At 38.7% G+C, this 8,741-nt stretch overlaps 1 protein-coding gene across 1 annotated transcript in view; it reads left to right on the top strand.

Moving 5' to 3' along the window:
* The first annotated feature begins 872 nt into the window (after window positions 1-872).
* Window positions 873-8,741, top strand: part of lifra (LIF receptor subunit alpha a) — an 18,960-nt gene continuing 11,091 nt past the window's right edge. The window contains exon 1 of the mRNA XM_010784229.1: window positions 873-1,018. The gene's annotated coding sequence lies outside the window, so the exon portion shown is untranslated. The remainder of the gene's footprint in view (window positions 1,019-8,741) is intronic.

The raw sequence follows: 8,741 nt of genomic DNA on the forward strand, positions 1-8,741 counted from the left end.
TTAGGATAATGACGGTTCTAATCTAATCTATTACATAGCCATTACATTTCTAACTCCTAATGAAAGGAAGGCAGAAAGCGCTTTATACAAATAATAATACTCATAATAATAGCAGACATTTTTTAACAATGACCACAATATCATTATTTTAATAAACCAAATATGAACAATTGAGGGAAATGAGGAAGAACTGATGATTCAAGTAGTAATGTAGTTAGTGCATACATTACTATCGCAACAAATGTGTTGTTCCAGAGGGCCAGTGGCATTTTACCCTTAATGTTACTAGCGGTATTTACTTGCGGTACCGCGGTGGGCCGGCGGTACCGAAGTGGGCCAGTCGAGAGTCCCGGGCTGATTTGTAGTCCCAGTCCGCCCCTGCCTTTATATATATGGTAATATACTGCTTAGCTTCCAAAATCAGCTAAACTCAGGCTTTGACGCAAGGAGTAAATGAATGTCTACTAATCTTAAGGTCAGTGATTTGATTCCCAGTATTTGACAGGCAAAATGTCATAAAGGCATGACAAGATGGAAATGCAAATGTCCACTTCCCAGAGAGCGCTCCCATCAGTGGAGCTTCCCTGCTGGCCAGCCTTTTATTTATTTTTCTATTTAAATTTTGTAATTATATTTGTATTCTATTATTCACCCACCATGCCACGTGGTCGAGTAACTCCACATAAATGCCATAGACTGTATACAACCATAGACTCTATCAAACCAAAGACTCCGTAGTAGTATAAAACAGTATATCCGTTTTTCCTGTGTAACTTTAATGCAGCAGAAAAACGCCCTCTCCCCTGTGAAAAACAGTTAAGTGGAAGCCTATTGGTCTGTGCACGTGTCAATCAAACGCATGGTTCGCTCCATTCCAGTAATCCCAACCTTCTCTGGATCCATAGGGATTGGTCCAAGTACACAGCACGGGGCAGGTTTTATTGAAGAAACTGGATTATTGGATTACTTAAACCGATACATATTAAAACACCGAAAGTAATAGCGTTCTACATAAAAGGTAATTTTGGTGTTATTTCTAAATGTATAACAGTTTACTGGTACTGTAGATATCGTTGTTTTAACGAACATTAGTGGCCTCTTCTGCTTGTGGGTTGTGTTGTAATGTGTGCGGTGCTGGCGGCTAAATGGCTTCAAAATGACATTTAATTAAATTTATACTCTGTGTCCCCTGGTAAAATGTTGTTATGAAATGATTGCTAACTAAATGTCTCAGTGTAATCACCGTCTGTTCGTTGTTTATGGTAGTACATGAGAAAGGTACCCATGTTGCTGCCCAGTTGCTAATGCTAATAGTGTGCTGTGATGATGCAGTTCGGGATAAACACTTTTTCGGGAGGAGCACAATCCAATCCCAAAATAGCTATTACACATGAACACTTACTGTTTAAAAAGTTTAAAGTGTTTGAAGCATGCACCTATGTGTTTGTGTTTGGGACCCTAAAGGTTGCATATGACAGTACAGTAATGTGCAGTTATCATCATGGTAGTTTTGTTCACAGGTTAAAGCAAATCATAATATCTAACCATTTTTGTTAATTTTCTTATGTATTGATAACAATCCAATTTGTAACAGTATGGATCATAGGCTATTTGTTCTCTCTCTTGGTTTTTAAATGATAAGAACCGTGAAGTTTATACACTATACAAATTATGAAGAAATATAGTGTGTTGCTCAAATATGGTCTACATGCACAGAAGAAGAGTTGTTTTTCTCACTGTGAAAATTGTAGGGAAAGTTATCACTATATGTAATAAACCATGCTCAGTAAATGGCTGCATATAGAATTTAGAGTACATACTAATGCGTGTAATAATGCTGTTGTCCAATATCACGGGGGATTTTAAAATTAGGTGCTGAGTTTTCCTACCGTCCTCGCAGTGTCACTCACTCACTACAAGAAACACTGAACATTAGTCACCACATCAAATTATGATAACAAGGCACCTCCTAGTACCTGGCTGGAGAAAAGCCGCCCTGTTCGAGTGTTTCCTTTATTACCAGTAACAAAATAATATCAAAATAGTGTGTATACTTCTCTCAGGGTTGGACTGGCATAGAGTCTAGTGTGTGTCTTTCATTTCCTAAAGATAATTATCAAGAAATATATAAAAGCAATTAGTGTGTTTCTCAAGATACTTTTCTACTCACTTCCTGTTGCTTCTGAGATTTACATTTACATTCATCAGAGTTTACAGGGAAACGGAAGGAAGGAAACAGTGTTTGGTTGACGTCCAAAAGCTACACACACAGGACTGAATGTTCTCCACTGAGGTCAGAGCACCGACATTTCACACACAGACACTCATCTGTTAAATCACTCTGGGTTTCACTTATTCTCTCACTTGCATCCGGCTTCCTCTGGTCCCATTTGGAGGTCAAACATAATTTGCACCAACTTTAGCTCATGTTTCAAAATGTCCCCACACTACAGGCCCTGTGTGCTTAAGTCTTTGGTCCTGATGGTCATCGTATTACAGCGTAATGACAGCGTGGCTCAGTGAAGGCCCAGAACAGACACAGAGGTTTTTCTTGACTCCATTTCAGCCGCCTCCTCACACAATTGAGAAAAAGAAAGTAGTAGCATTTTGTTTTTCTTCATGCGCCTGCCAACCCACACAGTTCATCATTTTTCACATGCCAGAACATTTTCTTACTTGCAAAACAAATAATCATTGATAATACAGAAAACGAGGGGCGGTGTCCTGACTGAGTTTTTAAAGTACTGTGGAGACAAATAACGCAACTTTCAGTGAAAAAATGTGTGTTTCCAAGAAATGATTGCCTCACTGTTTGATCACTCCTGCGCTGTATATTTTGAGTGTGAGTATACTTGGACATTTTCCATGGCATACTCCGAAGTGGCTGCCTTGCCCTGCAAAAACAGAACAGTGGCAAAGTCCAGTGTGGAGAAGGGCCATTTTCTCAAGGTGAATCTGTTCTTTCCTATAAAAGGAGTACTGCAGGCAAAGAGATTGTGGTTTTGTTTGTATTTAAGTATCAGAAACCTCCTTGTGGTTTTCGTAGATTGCGGCCATGTTTATAAGGGCTGCAAGGACAAGTGCCAGAGCCCAGCAGAGAGGTATTGATTTATGTGCATTTGTAGCTATCAGTTTTCTTGGTAAGATTTCCCAGAATCTGTTGCTGTTTTACCACTTACCATCAGTGCAAGTTTTTTTCCAGGTGTTAGATGGTGGTAGGATATACAAAGATACTTTTTCTGAAGGATCTGTGACCCTTTAAACATACAGGACTTTTTCAAGCGCTGACCTTTGTGGTTCAGGCACAGAAGAGTACTGTGTGTAGTACACAGACTACACACAGCTGTATTTATGTTGAGCTATGCCTCTGAATTTCATCTGGAGGTGATGTTTTTAGAGCCAGGAACACACTGAAATACTTTAAAAAAACTCCTGCCAAGAGTAGAAAACTCAAGAGTGATTCTGTTTAGTTTCTTTTTTGGCTGCAGAAGTAGTTGCTGCATTTGTGCGGCTCTACTTTATTCACGTTGTAAAACATTAGCAGCACCACGCCTCTACCCGATACATTTCTGTAAAAAATGCAAATTGGAACCAGTTATTATGTATTTAAAAAGAAAACTGAATGGACGGGACTTGAAAGTTCCTCCATGTAGGTTCATGTCTGCTTAGGAGTTCGGCCCTCATTTTTGATAACCGTATGTGAAACCACTTTAGGAGCCAGAATAAAAAGAAAACACATCTCTTACTCCTGCTGCTCCAAAATCATCGTAAGGAACGCAAATGCAATCTCGTACCACATGAATTATTGTCAAGACATTTTTGTGTATTTTTAGTATCCTCTTTTTCTATCATTGCATTTATCAATTTATTTGCATCGGTCACCAGGATCTAGATAAAAATGAAAATGTACTTGGTGATTTGGAATAAAACGTGGAGATGTTGAATAAGCAGGCTCAAACAGTCTTGCTTCTTTCTCATAATGTTAGTTATCTCTTCCCTGGAAGTGTTTGTGTAACCTCCTGCTGTAGAAGTATTTAGCCCCTGCAGCAGCTTGTTTCTCTCACGGCACCAAGAAAGGAAAACAACAGTATTTCATCCACCATGATTTCGAAAAAGATATGGGAGAATGGAAGAAAGCAGGTTGTGTTTTATTCTAACATCATTATTTGACACTACTTTTAGAAGGAATAAATAGCTGTTGGCATAGATGTCTTTATTTTTATTTTTTTATCAATGTCAGATTCACTATATGACTTGCACGCTACTTCGTGGTAGTTTTTCCTTTTAAAACAAAAAGAAGATGCGGTATAAGGATAAGGTTAGGGTTATACCATTTTGTTTAGTTATTCAAAATGTGCATTACTTGTATGTTTTTATTTGGTGGTCAGCTCATGTTGTTGAAGTAATGGGCTTGGCAGTGCTTTAGGATTTTTTTTTTTATTAAGCTATCACGCAGTTTGAGGCCTGTCCCAGCCTGCCTCAAGAGAAACCAGAACTACTGAATGGCAGCTTCTGGGTGACAGTTACACACACCCAATGACTGAGAATTAAATACACCTCCCTGCAGGTTCAACAAGGCCAAGGCTCATAACAAAATGATTGCAACATCTCCTCCAATGCTTAAATCAGACGTGTTGATCCTGTCTTTCTGTTTGAAGAGAGAGAACATTAATCACACACATTGCAGGCTGGGCCTTGACCTTGCATTCCCAAACTAGTTACTTCTGCAGATAACCTTTTTTTGGTTTTCCAACTTTGTGGTCATATGAAATGCATTGTACCTTTTTGTAGTCCCTTTTGTATCCTCAAAAGTGAAAACACTTTAACCAGTGGATTTTTGCTTGAAAACAATTAAGTATGAGGATGGCAGTTGACAGATAGCTACAGCCTGTCAACAGATTGTGGCAGTGCACTTATCTAGGAAGGTGGAAGGAGGCGGGACCAAGGTAGAAATCAATACATGAGGAGCTTCCATTGAAAATAAACCTGGTTATGTGGGTGGATGAATATTTCCCTGGAAAATAGTTTTAATGACTTCATGAGCAGCTTATGTACAGGCAGGAACATACAGGAAGAAAGCAAACAGATACACCCGGGAGCAGAGATGTGGATCATTCCAATTTACACAACAAATAGTTCATAGCATCACAATAATAAATAATCAAGTTAAAAAGCCTTTCAAGAATTTAAAAGTCTGAGTGCAGAGGGGATGAATAATTTTGAAGAACGATTTGTCTTAAGAGCAGGTAGAGCATATCTACGCCCTGATGGCAACAGATTAAATTAATCTGCAAGAACATGACCTGGAGAGGCCAGAATGCTCTCTGCTTTCCGCAGAATCTGTTGGTTGCAAAAGGAGTTTAAGTTTCACTCCGATGACCTTAGAGCAGGTTTTAACAATGTTGTTTAGGCTGTTCCTGTCTTTCAGTGTAAGGCTATGGAACCTGCAGATAAAAAAAAAAAAAATAAGGCTCTTAATGAATGCTTGGTAAAAACGACAAAGAATGAAAGGCCCGACAGAGAAAGAGTTCAGTTTGCGAAGAAGGTGCATTCTCTGTTGACCCTGCTTCACAATACACTCAGTATTCACATCAAATTTGAGGTGGTCATAGAAAATGGTGCCCAAGTATTTATATGATGTGGCAATTTCAACCTTGTCATTGTGTATGATGCACTCCTTAGGAACATGCTTGTGACGTCTAAAGTCAATGATCAATTCCTGGGTTTTAGAGACATTTAAATCCAGAAGACTTTCATCATCACACCAGGAAATAAAGTCAGTAAGAGCACACTCGTGGCCTGATTCTGAACCGCTAAGGAGGGACAAGAGGGCGGTATCAGAGAATTTAACCAAGTAGCTGTTGTCTTGCATGCGTGCTCCTCTTCAAACTAGCAGCCTTCAATAGTTGTGTATGTGTATGGGTCTGTTATGCATGTGGAATAAATAAAGCTCCCATGTACTTGCATGTAGCTGGTGATAGTTTAACTTGTAGAGTTGGTTGGGTGTATTATTTATTCCTGTAGAACATTTTCCCACACTCTTAAGGTTCTGCAGCACTGTGTACTTTGACTGAAATACCACAGAAATGTTACTGAAAGTGGAATGTGCTGGAATGTAAGTATGTTATTTATATATTACCTCTAAAATGCAGAGGCATTTCCTTGTGCTTAAAATGCGGCATCACATAAGGGAACATAACAACTAGATGGTATTACATTACATGTTTCTTGTTAGACGCTTTTATCCAAAGCGACTTACATACCCAATACCGTGGACAATCCCCACAGGAGCAATTTGGGGCGAAGTGTCTTGCCCAGGGACACATCGACATGCTGACTGCAATGGGCTTTGAACCTGTGACCCCCTGATCCCACCACCAAGGCTCTATCCACTGCGCCACACGCCTCCTAATTCATTGTTAGTAGATAAAGAGCGATCCTGTTGGTCATCGTATGACAGCGTAATGACAGCCTTGCTCAGTGTTGGCCGAGAACAAACACAGAGGTTTTTCCTGACTCTGGTTCAGCTGCTATCCCACACAATTAAGGAAGAGAAAATAGTAGCTCAGATTTTAAATTGTATTTTCTAAATGTCGTTGTGATCGTAAGATACTTTAAGGTTTGTCGTTGTGTATTCTGTTCAGATGGATAAATATAAAGAACTTAAAATATATCAAGTACTGCAGGGGGTTAAATACATTTGGAAAACAATGCATATAAGATAGTTTTCATCCCAATTTCACAATACGACAAGCTTGTGGTGGTGATCTGGAGTAATTATGGCTGTGTGTCTCAATCCAGTTTTTATTTTTGTCCTTGGTTTGGCTCCAGCTGGGATAAGATTCCACTTTATACTTTGGGATATCTTTGAGACTATACTGTAGGTTGACTTAAAGTCCAATGATGACGTTCCCAAAAAAAGTCATTATAATAATGAATCAGTAATTCCAATTTGCTAACACAATGTAGTTTTTACGCATAGGGAAAAAAGTATGCCAGCTACTACACATACCTTCTCATTTAAAGCAAACATAGATCATTTTTCACATGTTATTCAGCTACTGTGGGGACAAGTAAGTACATGTAACGATTACTACAGTGCAACAAAACAGGAAGATTAAATGTGGACTCTTAAACATAAGATCTCTAGCATCCAAAGCAATATTGGTAAATTATTTAATATCAGATTATAATATTGATATATGCTGTGGGGATGGGTATCGTTTTAAATGTATCGATTCCGATTCCGGTTCTGCTTATCGATTCCGGTTCTTATCGATTCCCCGTTTCGATTCCAAAATTGTAAAAGAAAGAGGTCAAACGTTTAGATAACAAAAATATCTTTATTCTTTTAAGCTTTAAATGAAATTGTTACAAATGAAAAAATATACATGCAATACAAATGTATTGCACAATAGCTGTACTTTATTTTAACTGAGCTATGCCTGTGGCAAGCACATTTGTATTGCATGTATATTTTTTCATTTGTAACAATTTCATTTAAAGNACCCTCACATCGTACAAGGAAACACTTCCAAAGAAGGAAAAACCCCACAGTTTAAAGGGGAACATGGGAGAAACCTCAGGGAGAGCAACAGAGGAGGGATCCCTCTCCCAGGACAGACAGACGTGCAATAGATGCCGTGTGTAAATCAAAGAGATAATACATTTTACAGCACACTCACAGGTAGACCAAATGTTTGGAAATGCATGTGTCTATAATAAGAAGATGAATCCACAAGGATGTCAACAATCCTGTGGGAGCCATCAGGGAAGTAGTATGATGAGAGTCAGGCAGGACCACAGTGATGGTTCAGCCACGACTCGAAGTCCAGGACTCAGGATCCAGGACACAGGATCTAGGACTCAGGACTCCGGATCCAGGACTATTTTTATCGTCGTCAACATGAATATTAAAGTCACCTACGATAATTACTTTATCTGTTTTAAGTACCAAAGTTGATAAAAACTCAGAAAATTCTGATAAAGATTCGGAATAAGGACCTGGTGCACGGTACACTGTAACAAATAACATTGGCTGCAAAGTTTTCCAGGTCGGACTAAAAACTAGTAAGACTAAAAACAAGTCAATTTGTTATTTGAGGTATAATTTAATTTTGGTTTAGTATTGATAAGTACATTTGAGTCAAAGATTGCTGCAACTCCACCTCCTCGGCCTGTGCCTGTGGAGTGGCCTCATTTATGCTGACATATTCTTCATGTCTCAACCAAGTTTCAGTGAGACAGCATATATCAATTATTATAATCTGATATTAAATAATTTACCAATATTGCTTTGGATGCTAGAGATCTTATGTTTAAGAGTCCACATTTAATCTTCCTATTTTGTTGCACTGTAGTAGTTGTTACATTTACTTTTATTAAGTTATTATGTGTGACACCTCTATTAGGTTTTACTTTAAATTTTCCTTGGGCAGACACACACACCGTTAATATTGGGTATTTTATTGGAGAGAGCGCAGAGAAACATATAAAACTGCGACTCCTCCTCCCGGTCTCAACTCCACTTTGTCATGGATTACGTGGATGATATAGCCTGAACCCCTCACACTGACAGTAACACCATCCACAAATTCTAAAATGTTTGCATACCTGTACAGTAGTAAGATGCTGAGTCTGAAATGCGTAAATCTGAGATTTTTAAGTGATTTTTACCATTGCCTGTGTCTAGTGTGAGACGTGGATTGTTCTGAAATTCTTTGTGAAAGGTGCCGTTTCGT

The sequence above is a fragment of the Notothenia coriiceps genome, unplaced genomic scaffold (assembly GCF_000735185.1).
Source record: "Notothenia coriiceps isolate Sejong01 unplaced genomic scaffold, NC01 NC01_scaffold00026228, whole genome shotgun sequence".
NCBI lineage: Eukaryota > Metazoa > Chordata > Actinopteri > Perciformes > Nototheniidae > Notothenia > Notothenia coriiceps.